Raw genomic sequence first — 16,440 nt, forward strand, 5'->3', positions numbered from 1 at the left:
ATAAATACTAGATAACGTAAAACACTCGTTATTCATTATTAACACCTGCTACCTATTTATTTATTATAAGTATTGAATTCTTGTATAACAGCCTTTTAATAATACTGATAGTGTATATGTAACTATCAGTATAAAAAATCATGCTTTGAAATTTCCCTACTATCAATATTAAGTATAGAAAAAGGTAAGAACTAAGTAAGTAACAAATTGAAATATGAAACTCTTTCCGATAAAAATCAATAATTTACAAAACCTACATTAAACTCTTTTATTAGCCTTTATGTATATCGTACTAATAAAACAATTTTTTGCGTGTTCTAGAAAACTTCAGGATATATTTATTACAAACAGCAAGATAAAATTATATATTCTCGTAGTTTAATTACAGTGAGTTAAAAAATGGTCAAACAGCAGTAGGAAATGTCATAGTGGTTGATTTAACAGCGGCTAGTGCGAAGGGTGACTGATTGGGTTTTTTGTTTCTACCCTCCCTCGTCAATGAAATGACATGACGTCTACACGATCTGATGAGTTCTATTGTATAAGTGTAAAAACACATAGAACGTGATTTGTGTCTGTAATTAATTATACAAATAATTATTTCTTCGCTTATATATTTATATATTTTACGTGATATCTTATTGTATTTACCGATAACTTTATTGCTTACAGTAGTAAACATAAAATTTATTTCAATGTCTTTGAATATACCCATGGTAGGAGTATGCCACACCATAATTCGCATAACATTATTTTCTGATAGTTATACAAAGTTAAGATGAAAGCATCTATAAATTTGATGGATATACGTGTTACTATGTCGCATTTTAAAACGTTACATGGCTGTATGTGGTTTGATTTAGAAATGTATTTGCTTGAACAATTTATTGTAGTCAACATGGTTAGCCATAGGATCAATACATGCATGATTGTTAACCTCATCCAAATATCCTGAAATGTCAAGCACCATCATTTAACTTTAGTGACTTATAAGAAATATTCACTTTACTCGTTGTAGAGATTTCTTTTAGGAATTTAGTGCGAATAGACAAGGAGAGACAAACAGACTTCGGAATTATTTTGGGAATACTAATGAAAAGGAGCTGTATCCGGATCTCTAATTAACAACAATTTAATAGTATAGGTTCAAATCATCTTTGCAACCTACCTATCTTACTTTGCAACAAATCTTCGTCGATATTTTGTTGTTATTCCTTGAAGCCAGATAATATAAAGCTAAAAAAGGGGATCCGCTTTAATTTTCTTTTCAGAAAAAGGCCGATAAAAAATTTTGTACGGATTAAAGAGTCATAGTAATGGCCCAACGCAGTGTGAACGGGAAATATAGATGTTATTTAAAACAAATATATTTTTTAAAACTACATTATAGAGCCAAACTCATTACACAAAACAATGCAGCTTGCCTGCGGGAGAACTTGAATGTGAATACTCCACAGAGGGTGGCCCAGTTGTTTTGCAGCTTGGTGTTGTCTACCAAGAAGTTTCAGGATATAGTAATTCTTACCGTTACATTAATTTAATGACCAACCTTATCCAAACTATATAACTGACGATTACAGTACTAGACTTTTATACTATATAATTTGGTGATACTTATAGAATAAATTCATATGAATATCATTCTTTCATTAAGGTAAAATATTTTGAACTATTGTGTATACTTAATCTTAATAGTTTTCTCATTGTATCCATATGTATACATGTTATTATCTTTATAATGACGACTAAAATTTTACTTAAAGTACAAAACTTACTTTAGAGTTTTCAAGTGGTTTTTAAATCTCGTATTATTAAATAGACAGATAATTCAGCTACAGTGGGAAAGGTTTATTCAATGCGAATATTGAGTTTAGCTCCATAATAAATTCCTCTTACGTTCTGAGTTTAAAATCTAATGCTGTTTGAGTTTTTTCTTGAAATCTGGAAATATTTTTGTCTGAAGGGATAAAAAAATATTCGACGAAAAGGGAAGAAGTTTAAACAAAAAGACGTATTCTCATTATCATACAAAGTGCACAAGTCTGCGACAGCATATTATTTAATATGTTTCTCACTATAGCAGAGTTATGTGTAGAAGACCTTATGAGACTATTAGAATACCTTCATTACGCGGCATTTTGTGGTTTCGGTGACTCTGATGTCGAAAATATGCTAGGACAACCCTTTTGAACTTTTTCTTCCTTCGTCCCCGACAATTTTTTGATCCCTTCATACAAATATGACTCCATATTTCAGGAGTCAAGTGTGCATATGCATAATATTTTAGATGCTGCATGTAAGATGGAGATGAACTAGAGCAAAAATTTATATTCCATATTCTATTTTATTTATTTAGTACTATTGAATTTAAAGGGATATTAATAGAACGGGAATTCAGGCGCAATACTTTTAATATTTCTAAAGTGTAACTTTTTAAATAAATTTAAAATACAACCAAAATATAATAAGTAGTAGGTTGAACCTTTAGTCACGTTGAAATCCTAAAAATAAGATACAATCGTTATAGCAATTAGGTTGAGTATTAACCCATTATTTGACAAATTACAAATAAATAACTCACTTCATAAACTGTACAATACATTTCCTGTACAATGTGACATTATGAAAACAGTCATTACTTTCTTATCGCCCCAATATAGCAGAGGATTAAAGTTTGCACCAGCTAACTAAGTTAACGCATATCATCGCAGTTAATTAGTTTATTAGATTACAATCTTTGTAAAAGAATTACATAATCCTTTGTCTGTACTGCTACATTATGATGTGACTGGTTAACTAGGTTATGTGTATTAGTATTAATTCCCTGAAGAAATTCTTTCTTAACGTTTATTTCTACAGTATTAACGTACACCTACAACATATTATATGTTGCTGGGTTCGAAAGTTACCTCTACCTTGTTAGCCAGAACCACCAAAATTCAATCTTGTATTGTACTATTTTAACTTAACTCTATTATTAGTACTTATAAAGTATATAAAGTGAATAGTTACAATATCCATTACTCATTCATATATGGCAAGAATTTGAGTTTTATAAGGTAGCTGAGTACTTACTTAATTGCTAAAATCTAAAATGGCGTTAGGAATTGTGGTTATTTATTAGAAAATTTACTCACCATTAGTGTAAAAAAATTGAAAATAATAAAGAATGTTTACACGGAAAAATTGATTACATTTTACAGGCACATTTAATTAACACTACTCAACTTTGGAAACCAAGATGAGATTTTCCGCTACCTTAAAGATCAGTGAGGCGTAGCCCGGAAAACCCCGAAATACAAATAGGCTTATATTTATCTCAGGAACCGCTAAAATGTCCATGCAAAGTTTCAGTAGAATCAGTTGTGTAGTTTACGTGTTAACACGAAAAAAAAGCACTTTCGCATTTATAATATTATAAGGCAGTCAATGAATTGCAAAATTTCAAGGCAGTATGTGAGCTAAAATGCCTTTGTCATCTACCTCAGATCTGAAGTACTCCTCGTACCGTGATAGCGTTCGCATTGTAACCGTTACAATGAAAATGTATGCACGTATATATCCGAAACTTGCACTTTGATTAAAAACGAATCAGCCAATGGATCTACTTCCGGACAGTGATATTTATGGAGCTGGTAGTCTGACGTTAGCATAGTACACAGATATATGTAAAATGTCACTGATATAGGACAGCGGGTATTAAAACAATGAAAATTGTTTTTTTCCTATAGGATGTACGATTACCAATTTTGTTGTAGTCAGTTAATCTTCGTAAATCTATCGTTTCTGTCTTTTGATAGCATACAAAACTTGTATTTAAAATTTAATTATTCTAGACAGTTTCAACTTCATTATAGAGTATGTTTAATCTTTATAACACTGCTTATATTTATATGATAAGTCATACCAGTGCAAATGCCACGGCATTACTTGGGCTAAAGTGACCATTAAATAATTTTATATCATGCTCTAAATTCAAATATGCAACATTAACAATATCGTAAATTAGTTTTTATTCATAATATACTTGCCAGCTGACTTTTCCAGAGTCCTTTTCTTAGTACCTAACTAGCGCCAATACAGAATAATTTTGGTTAATTTTATGCACTAAAGGCTAGTATGAAAAATTGTATTTTCAGTCTACGGCATTTAGTCTTTGTATACAGATGTATATAAAAATATTGGGTATAAATTTTAGCAGTAGATTTTAAGCTAAAATGATTTAAAAGTGCTTTTTATGAAAATTAGTAGGTAATGGACTGCAGGACATTTGAAAATGTAACTTAATGAAAAAATAAATAATGAAGAAAAATATTATACTCCCAATATAAAGTATGCCATAAATAAATTACATGTGTCTTTATCATAAGTTACTGAAACACGCCGATAATTTTAATATTATATTGTAACGGTTAGCGAAAGTTTAAAAATAATTAGAGTTATATACATTTAATCGAAACCTAATACAACGTTTCTACCATAATACATATAAGTAAGGAACTCAATACCGAGCGATTCCGGAGTTATCCCTATGCACAGGTCTATTAATTTTAATCATGCGAGTTGCCCTTTGCTACTCCCAACCCTCCCGTATTGTATGGTTATTGCAGTCAGTTGCGATTCGATTTCGTATTTTGAACTAGTAAACGGATTATATAGCAACCTAAATGTCAGTTTGATATTAATTTACACAGTATAAAACTTATTACGTATGAATTCATTTACTTTCATTGCTGTAAACTAATATTATCATATTTAATCATAATATATACAATATACAATATATATATATATATATATATATATATATATATATATATATATATATAATACTGAGGTCGATGATGTTGTATTTCACATCGAAGAATTCGACTGAACTTAGTGAATATTTTTATATAATTCTTACATTTAACCATGATGACAAAGAGGAAATAGCATGCTAAATACATTTTAATCAAACTGATTACAGTCATACGAGATTTTAATATGTAAATACTTAATTTATAGAGTAAAACATAACGTTTGTGTGAAAATATTTTTTTTAATTAGTAATAAGATTCGGTTTTATGTCCAATCTAGCATTGAATTAATCTTCCTAGATCACCAAAATAACATCATTTCTTGATAATGACATTTATTACATATTTTTACAATTTCATGCAATCTCGGCAAAGTATGGTTACTTCAGAGAATGCCGTACCCCTCCCTGTTATCATAAACAAAAAGTTAACCAAAAACCATACACGAAAAATATAATTAGCTTTTCTTTTTTTTATATTGCATAAAAATATAAATTTCCTAGCATTTAAACTGTTTTATTTTTGGGAACTACTACATTATTTCTACAGAAAGCAAATTAATAGATAAAAAGCTTTAGTTATTTGTGTAAAGCTGTTTTATGAATCTTCATTTTTACATAAACAATGTGACTTATATGATAAGGCATATCCAGCTATGGAATTTTGCGTAGCGTCATATAAAACCCATCACTTGGTAATCGAACACATTTATTTTTCATATTCTCTTGTGTTCAAATTAAAAATATCTTTTCTGTGTAACTGCCTGTATGTGTATCTGTCCACAGTACATTCCGAGAATAAATGAGCTTTAAATTTGACGCAAGAGACCTCAGCACGACATTCTTTCTCGTAAATTGTAAAATAATGTTATTTAAAGTAAATTTCGTCTTTCTGATATCTGGAAGTAACTGCACTGTTAGAAAACAGATTTTTTTATCCAGACGGTCATAAAACTTACAAAGAAGGATAAGAGCTCCCATAAGGTAGAATCTCAGGTTAAAATTTCACACAACACACTAGCAATATCAGAAGCATCATATCACATATGTTGAAAGTTTTGATAGCCAGACATACCTACTAAAAGCCAGGGGTTATCATAGAGGTAGGAAGCTACATTACTGTCCCAAAAACTGCTGGCTCTATAAATTTGTAAGTAAAAGGGTTTTAATCATTTATTCTTTTAATACTCAAATTATTGTGTAATATATTTTATTATTTATATATTATCATACAAAACATCTGTAATAATTTAAATCATATTAACTACGAATTTAGTCTTCTTTTAACATTACTTACAATTTTATAGAATTATGATGATAAGTATTATACTGAATCTCATCATAGTTAAATACATTCCCTCATTATAAACTGGAGGTGAGTTTAGAGTCGGTCAGACCTCAGAAGATCGTCATTTATCATCATTTATATGTGTTTTATATGTACTTACAATTAATACAAAAATAACTATTTTAGCAATTAAACAGTCACAACACATAAAATAATCCACTAAATGTGAACTTTATAGATGAACGTTACATCACACTGTGGCAGCTGATGTTTGTTCATGCAAGGAGAAAATGCTGGGTAACTGTATGGCACGTTTCGTTTATTGACTCGATCAGTTGTCAAATATATTTTCTAACTTGACAGTAAAAAAACTTAAACCCATATGCCTATATCGATTTTTTATAATATTTTGTAATAAAATGTGTTACGTCTACTTTATATCTCACTACATTAGATAACAATTGATTGTATCCTTCCAAAAGGTTTTGTGTAATTAAGCATTAAAATTCCTAAATTATAACATGGTTGTACATTTTTAATATTAAACTTTTCAACTTTATTAAATATAATATCTCACGCTACCTTATAATTTATGACCATTTTTTGAAAGCATAAATTTTTATTAGTGTAATAGTATATTAAGCAGAAATTAACAATGTACACATAGTATGTACAAATATGAAAGCAAATGAGTCAATACTTCCTCACTGCTGAACGTGGGTGCTCTCATGCAAATCCTATTCAAACCAGCAAAATCCATTCATTACCCGTTCATTGAAATGACTGCTGTTTTTTAAAATGGTAGCCAATGGAATACTAGTTGTTTATTATTATATGAGCGCTAAAACAAAGCATGATCTGAAATTATTTCATTAAAGATCACAACTCTAGCACTTCTCTTACAACTCTTATGTGCAGATAAAATTAACTTCTAATTATATTTTGATGATTACTTGAAGACGCCTAAATAAATAGTAATAAATACAAACATTTCTTTAAGACCAAAAATATAACTAGTTAAAAAGGTATTTAAATTTAACATATTTTTGGTGGTGTTACAAAATAATGATAACATATATCACTTTATTACATTTAACTGGCTTTTTTTTATTAACAATTCGCAAATTTAGAAACAAAGATGGCATTTTTCGCCTCATTAGAGAATAATATGGCGAACCCGGTTTGATTTTAGAAATATTAATATACCTATATTCATACGTAGAGACTTAAATATGTCTATGCAAAATTTCAGTACAATCGCATGATAGATTACTCGTGAAAAGAATACAAAGAAAGATATATACTTTCAAAATTAAAATATTATTATGTTTACTTACTGTGGCGTAAATAAATAACGTAAACGATCAAGGATAGAATATAACCATAGATGAGATAAAAGTTACCCCTTCCATATATGTGTGTATTACCCTTATAACATTGTCGATAAAAGATACGCTGTTCTATTATAAATGATTACCTGTATATAAGTCACTAGCCAATTAGCAGGCTATTAATGAAATTTCAGTTCATAGGGTAAATTATGGAGACTCTGAATGATTAATATGGAGACTGAAAATTTTGAACCATTTTTAGAGTTTAAAAATGATTTTTTAGGACATGTTCCTTTCAACATACTTATCATTGATGATGCACTCGTATATTAATTAGGTTCCCGTTACATGGGGTCACGTGACGATTGTCTCTTATTATACTTTGGCCATGAAAAAGTTTCGGTCTTTGGTTTGTTTTAGGTCCAAAGCTGTAATATTAGTTTCCACATCTAAATATTTACGTTATATCCGGCTTTCGGAAACCTTATTATAATATGTATGCAAGGTAGAGGAAGGCTCTTATACTTCCTGTTCGGACTTTACCTTTGCGACACGTGCATAGGATTTGGGACGGTTTTATCAGAAATTCGCCATAGTCCAAGACTATGTGCTGTGCTTCTTTATTGTTAAGCATTCTGGTATGGTTACATAACAGTTGAAAAACGGAGACCAAGTATACAAGTGACATGCTCTCAATACAAAGCATTCTTAAGATTTTCGGTTTATCATCGAATTCATCACGTTATCTTTAAAAAATTTAAACATATTTTTTATACTATATCTACTTGGTGAGAGAAAATAAAGCCTGAAGTTTTTCAAACAAAGAACATTTCCAACTTGCTGGTTTTCCGTGGCCTATTGATACTGTCAGCAAATTTGAGAATTAACGTGAAGGTATTAAATTTGAAAAAATTTTTTCAATAATAACAATTAGCTAGTGCAATCGTTACAATAAATATATACCAACTTGGATGTAAGTTTGTTTTTCAATTACTAATAGTTATATTAAAATGTTTACTGCTAATATTTTATTGATGTCCAACAAAATTCATAAAGAAGAGCCTACTTAATCGTTATGCTAAATAATTGATGTAAAAACATGATTACTGCTATTGTGTGTTAAATTATAGTTTACAAAATAAAGGGAATCGGAATGATAGCTAAACATATCAGATAGGTAAAATCAATTGCCGAAAAAACCAATAACGTCAAAATAGTGTATTATATATTATTATTATTATTATAATGAGTGAGGTTAATATTTAGATGTTTTTAATTACATGAACCTTCTGTTAAACTCACTTAATACAAATTCGTTTACAGTGCCATGCACCACTCACTATGAAACAAAACTAAAGTCTCAATAATAAGTTCACCACCATGTAACCTTTGACTGATCCAGCGTCTGAAGTCAAACGATATGAGAGACTTGATATCTGGATTCTGGAGTCAGCATCCTTCTGAATAGAATCAAAACAGTCACCGACGAAGAAGCTTAAAACGAATTTTAATATAATGTGAAAATATAAGGTGCTCTCATTTTTCATCAGGTGTGAAATTAAACTAAAACACCACTTACTCTTGATTATGTTTTTTTTTGTAATCCAGGTGTTTCTAACCTGGAATAAAATAAATAAATGCCTATGTATGTGGAGGATACGTAACTTACAATACATTTAACGAATTCAATAATTTATTTACTTCAGGTGCTGTGACAAATTTTTGTGAACCAGATAACTTACGTATATAAGAAATCCATCTTATAAATATGTTGTATTCCATGTTATAAGTATGTATATACCATGTATAGATTTTATATTTTTATATGAGTATAAAACCTTTTATTAGTAAACATCCGTGACTAAACCATGGTAGTTAGACACATATTAAATGTTCATTATACCGGGTATATTGTCAACGACTAACGGTAAAGGGTTTACGGTGTTCAAAATATTAAGTTTGGCAAACCACGCAACGCCAGGTGATGAACTGTTTGTAAGGGCTCCATTCAGCTTGTCAAAATTATCCCCTTAAGCGGAATCGGGGAATATCTGATCAATATTTGCATTATATTTCCTTTACGATATATTTCAAAATATTTGCTGCGTTTAGGTTTTAAATCTGTTAAGAATATATTTAAAATTGCAGGTATATACGTTACGAGGTTTTTTATGTCTGCAAAAATACTAATTTGACACGTATAAATGCCGTTTTTATACTTTATAAATATTTCGTTATACTTTTGGAAATTACTACTATTATTAAAATTATGGACTATAATACTATTTCTTTAGCATTTAATAGAAATTGGGCCTGAAAGAAGTCTTTGCAATATTAATTTTTATCCGAAATATAGGTTAAAACAAAGGGAAAGAACATGAAATATTATACAAAGTATATTATATATATATAACATTATGTTCCATGAAATAAATGCCTTTAATTTTTAAAAGTGGTTTGCTAGCAATATAGGCACGAAATTCTTAAGTAAAAATTCCTAAAGATACTCCCTTTAAATTAAGTAATATACGTGGGATATAAATAATACATATTACATCACATTTTACGTTACAGTATCATGCAACATGTTTTGCAACAGGAATAGTTCTTTACGGATTTTCCACGCTGTATTTGTTTATAGATGAGATAGCTCATATCAAACAACTTCAGATAAAATTTAGATTGGTAAGTTAGGACTCCAGTAGAAGGAAAAAAACTTAAAGAATTATTTATGTATCAGCCTAATAGCAGTTTTAATCTTATACTATGTGTATAGTTTAGGACAGTAAAAGTCATCCTACGTTCACATTCTAACTCTTGTCAAGACTTTCCTTTGATATAAAGTGTATAATAAAGAATTATGAAGCCAGATATAGATAAATGAAAGACCTCTGAATCGCTTTCTCCACACGTTCTCGCCTTGTGATTCCTCACACGGAAACTCTCATCAGATACGTGCCATTGTCTCGGTTCTCACATTGCTTCGTTACATGTCTTTATCATCTAAGGGTATCTTCATTGCTATCTTGTTAATGGTGATTTTCATACATTTAGTAGAATTAATTTATTTTTGCTTATAAAAATTATCTTTTTTAACATAATAATTACTATAATTTTAAATTTCAACGTAATCTGAAGATTTTTGTCACTAGTTTTTTTTTTCATTTTAGAGCTATTATTATATTTATATTATTTCAATTGTTGTTGTATCGTTTTAATAGCTGCTTAAACCATCATAACTTGTTATTATTTCATGTTTTAGAGGTGGACCTTCAATGTAATTTAAGATTACCCTGCCTAAATTGGAAAGGATTTTAAGATTCTGGATATATAAGAGACATATTTGGATAGTTAGAATACAAGGTATATTTTGTAAAAAAATATAGCATACAAATATTTGTCACGACACGATATAAGGAATAGCAGCAACACACACGCCAGTCTCGTAGGGGTTATAGCAGACATGTGACAGGCGACTCTATACAATATAACATGGCACATGTGATAGCAATGACTGTTTTTATTTGTGTTGTCATTTTGTCTGACAGTTTAACATTGCGTGTGACAGTTGACATTTCAGTTTTAATATCAATTAGTTCAATAATAAATGGTCACATCTAAACTGTTTGCTGCAAGTATTGCGGGGTATATTTAATAATTTTACACATAACGTGTTCTATCCAACACAAAGATTGGACAAATTATAAATTATAATAAAACGTAATTGTAACACAAAGTTTTTTTTAATTATTCGGTTAGATGATATTGCACTAAGGCATTCATAGGTATATTTTATATTTAAACAAGAAGCTTAGAAATTTTACCTAATAGTAAAATGACCTTTATGCTGCTTCCGGACTAACAAGATATTCTAGTTGTGTGAGTTTTGTAGAGGGGCCGCCACCAGTCAAGGTCCATGAGGAAGAATCATGGGCATTAATCTCAGTCACGTGTCTTGGAAGAAGGGGAAGCCTGCTCTGAACCAGCCTCTCCAGTTAAAGCTGGCAGGGGGAGACACTCTATGTTTAAACTAACAAGAACCTTTGACACTTAGGGAGCCCCACGCCAACTCAAAAAGGTTTCTTCCGCTGGAGACTAGACGTATCGATCCATCCCTTCCTCTGAGAATCTTCTCATTTACGTTTAGTAATGTTGTCCAGATTTCAGTAAAAAATCGGGGTCTGCTGTACCCAGTTTAGTTAAGCTAGAAGGCATACATAAACCAAAATTGAACCCTCCTGGCGAATACTTGAATTTTTGGACGGATTTTAACCTTAGTAAAATTTATGATAAACTAAATTCAATTAATTAATGCATACGGTTTAATGTTGGAGAGTGATTATTTATTTTCATTTACGTTAACGTAGGCCAAGACAAGGTATTACACTGCTAACCTTAGTTTTAGTTATGTAACCCGAAATATAATGTATGTACCAGGAACAGATTATATTAAAACCTGAATATTTCGAAATAAGCTATATATATATATATATATATATATATATATATATATATATATAAAAGAAGTATATTTGATATTTTAATCTTATAAATAACAAAAAATAAATATATAACTAAATTAATCAGGAAAAAGTTATATATTTTTCTTTTTTTCTAGAGAATGTTTTTATAGAGAGAATAATTCGAAAGATTTTATTGATTTTATTATTCTTATTTCAGAAAATGTATGATAATAATTACGAAACATATTCCAATCGTTATTAACAGTAAACTGTTAACAGAAAATTTTCAAAAAAATATCTACATATTTTTGTGTACACAAAAAAATACATTTACAGTGCTTGATGAGGTGTGAACTGCTGAAAGGCCCTGGCACCCTTACCCTAATATTCTCTTTGAAAAACAGGTATTGAACTATATTTTAGATTATTTTAGGTGGATTGTGCAGATAGGTTATATGTTAAATATTTCTATACCTAAAGAATCTTGTTATTCATGGCAATTAAGCATAGTAGCTATTGATGACTGTTTTAAGGCATTTACCATTTTCCTCACTTGCATATACTAGAGTAAACCTGTATGTTGTGTGATAAATGATTAAATTGATTTATTCCAAAAATAATTGCTTAGGGTAAGGTAAAAATTTTAAAGGATTAATATCATATTAAGGAGTGACACATTTTTCTACAGAATAGTTATAATTTCGTCAAACTTTCAATTAAAAATGTTCCAGCTTTTGCATCTCGTAAAAATATTTGTTTACGATTTTGTGCTTGCTTATTAATTATAGTAGTTGTAATGAAATACAAGTGCATGGCTAAATATTAAATTCTTATTACTGCATATTTATTATTAGTGCTATTTGAATATTGCGTTTGTTTGCCATAGTTACGCAACTGCTATTTATATTTTTATTAAATTTTGAGTTAGGCTTCTACTAACGACCATTATCCGATTAATAATTCCTACGTTGGCTCTTACAATTATTTGTTTACACGTCTCCCACGACCAAGTAATTAGTGGAGACTACTCCACTTACTGATTAACTGCTTACTGACTGATATATTCAACACTAAAGTGCACTGGTTAAATTTTGGAAGTTCTAAAATGTTTAATCTGACTTATGAGAAGACTCGGTTGCTCCACCATGTTTTGGGGTCGTGTCAGTAAACATCGTATTGCACTCAATTGAGCACCTTATGAGAAAATGAGAACACCTCTTCACCTAGATTGCACAATTTGTTTTAGTCTATGTTGTCCTTGATGTCGCAACGATGTGGTGGGGGTGGTTTATTTTTAACTTCTATGTTCTTCGTCGCCGAATTAATTTATATTCCTTCAGATATACATGATTTCAGTAGTCTAGTCTGCCACAGCGTCTGATTTCAGATGCTGTACGTAAGAGGAAGATGAACTGGAAGCTAAACTATACATTCGCATCAAATCAGCTCTTCACACCATAGCTGCTTTAAGTGAATCTGAATCAGTTCCGCACACTTGTTTAACTATTCTGAGTTGTATCATACATTTTTAGACGGATTTTTTTAAAAGGGTAATTCTTTTTTAATATAGGACTAAATAAATGATATCCAAACTAATAATATAATATTAATGAATGGTATAGAAGCAAAGTATTTCTATAACATATAGTTTACCACGTAAACGAGTTCGTCCATTATCCTAATATAGATATATACGAACCAATAATCAAATATAATTAGTCTAAGGAAGTACTAGAGAGAAAGGTAATCTGAGCCATAACTAGCCCAATATTGTGAATAAAATAAGTGAATAATTAGGAAATTATTCACTTATTTTATTTGAATACTTAATAATAAGTATTTAATTAAGTACTTAATAATAATACTTAATAATAAACCAAGGATGGTTTCATTAAGTATTCATTGCCCAAGAATGTTGCGATTGCCTTTGCATTGCTAATGGACTCAGTTATCAGACATGAAAGCAACAAACTAAGTATTTATTTGGCCTTACTTTGGCACTGTTTACAGTAGAATAACAGAAATAAATTCTCTTTAGTTATTTTGAAAAACTGTAATAATTGGTATTTTTTTATTGTTATAATTGTTTAACATTAGTTTTTTTTTATATTTTATAATGTCAACATAAGAAAATAATCAGAACTTTCTATTACACTTTTTGTTATTCACCTTTTTATAAATATTTTTCTATAAAATATGTTGTTAGCATATCTTTTCATTAATTTATCACCACTAGAGCGTTACTGGGGACCTATTTATAAACGGAAAAACGAGTTTTCTGCGTACAGTCATTTTAAAATGTATATATAAGGTATGACTTCAAAATACTCATATTTATTTCAGTATAAATATCAGTATTAGCATTATAGCAAGTAACAGCTGAAATACTACTTGCTAAAAGTATTAGGCTTTATGCATTCAGGAATTTTGAGACAGGAGAAAATCTTAAGCATATCTTAAAATATTTTCTAAATCTAAACCTTAACATACTGTAAAGAGACAGTGTTTCTATAACAATAAAGTCATTTGTAAGATATTAAAAATTAATGTTGTCTATATTTCTTATACTAAATTATTTCACTGAACAAAATTTATCAATTACCTGTCGTTATATTTATTATAACTTAACCCTTTGCGTGCCACGGGTACTTTCCGAAGGCATATGCATAAAGTGCCACGCTGTTTTTCGCATATTTGTAAGCTTTTGGGAAAAAAGCTGTTGTAAAATAACTACCAAACAGATTTCCATCATTTTGTTGTTGTTTTTTTTCTGATTAAATGCAGAATATGATACATATCGTTACAAATAAAATTTGATTTAAAAAAATAAAAAAATTTCAGTATTTATAAAAAAAGTTTTTTACTTTTGTATAAAAAGTTAAGTTTCGACCTAATTTGTGTGTATACGGTATTTTTAAGATTTTTTTTCTTTATACCATGATAAAGGCCATATGATTATAAATAAAACCCGTGTGTAATATCTTATTATAGAATTTAAAAAACATGGTATTATATGTATTAACAAATGCTGCCCGGTACCGACATTTTATAAACTGTACTTCATTTGTCAGAGTTTAGAAATTACTTAGTAATGATGTAGTTTTCCCAATAAATCTAATAAAACATTAATACAACACAAATAATTATGATTAGTAAATTTAGAAACTAATACTTGCTAACATATTTACATAAAAGTTTACATTTACTAAATAATAACCCTAATAATATTTACACTGAAAATTCACGTTTTTCGCTTGAACACAACTCAAATCATACATTACTTTTGTAAAGAAATACAGTAAAATACTATATAAGTTACTATTTTATTTTGTATTAACTCAAATGCTTGGTTATCGGCACATAAACAACAAGAAAGGCCGTTACGCAACACGGTACTCGTCCCGCTACGTCGCGTGACTGTAAGACAGAATCATCGTACAGGTACTTATCACAGCCCACTATTTTTGGACGAGTTTTCCTTATCAGAGATCAAAATAAACTTCATTATACGTTCCTTCTTCCATAATGAATAGAAAAATACTCTATGAGTCATACTTCTTATCTCCAAATCGTCTCCAAATAGACACACGAATGACCTGACATTTCCGAATAATGAAACGTTGTCCTTATAGTTTTTGATTTAATTGATTGTCGTAATAACTTGTACATTCCAAAATAGGTTAAATAAAGTCAGTTGTTTTTTAACAATGTAATTTATTTTGTCCCCGATAAGGAAAACTCGTCCAAAAAATAGTAGCTTCTTGATAAGTACCCAAACAACATAAGTTTCACAGATAAAATAGTAGAGAAACAACATAAAAACTCGTATTTATTGATAGTTTGGAACCTATTGAATACAGCCGTCTGATTATTTGGCCCAAATAATCTTGTACTATATAAAATACTATCGAAATACGAAACGTCAAAATTGGCGACGCTGGCACTTTATGCACTTTTCGTAGCGTCAAAATTAGCGACGCTGTGGCACTCAAAGGGTTAAGGTCTTAAATTAAAGAAAGAATTATTTGCGCTTTCTCTAATAAAGCTCCTAAAAGTGCCTAAAAGGGTGAACAGGATTAATTAAACTTCCATCCTTATTAGAAGAGCAGCCGTGGGGCAGGAATTAATTGTTTGCTGCAAAGGCTTTGGCAACGTGTGTAATTAAGTTTTACAAAAACTGTGCATGAAATTACCTCTGAGGATGAGGGAAGACTTGTAACCAATTTAAACTATTGACTAAAAAAAGTTATTGACTTTAAAAAACTAAACCAAATAATGTTTTTCAAGTATGATTGAGCATTTAAACATCCAAGTGTCCATTCAACTTTAATGTTATCAAAGTAAATTGAGTATTACCATCAATAATACAATTTTATAAAATAGAAAAGTCAAGAACAAAGGTTTGAAGTAGCAAATGTAAAATTATAACCGTAGAGTAATAAACCTGAAGCTGGAAGTTCTGAGTAACACTAAGCTCAAGCCGTAGCATACAAGCTCGATATTTTTAAAATTTACTAAAGCCTAAAAGTATTACAACAAATAATTGATGTTTCTTTTTGG

This window comes from Homalodisca vitripennis, chromosome 2, assembly GCF_021130785.1.
Source record: "Homalodisca vitripennis isolate AUS2020 chromosome 2, UT_GWSS_2.1, whole genome shotgun sequence".
NCBI lineage: Eukaryota > Metazoa > Arthropoda > Insecta > Hemiptera > Cicadellidae > Homalodisca > Homalodisca vitripennis.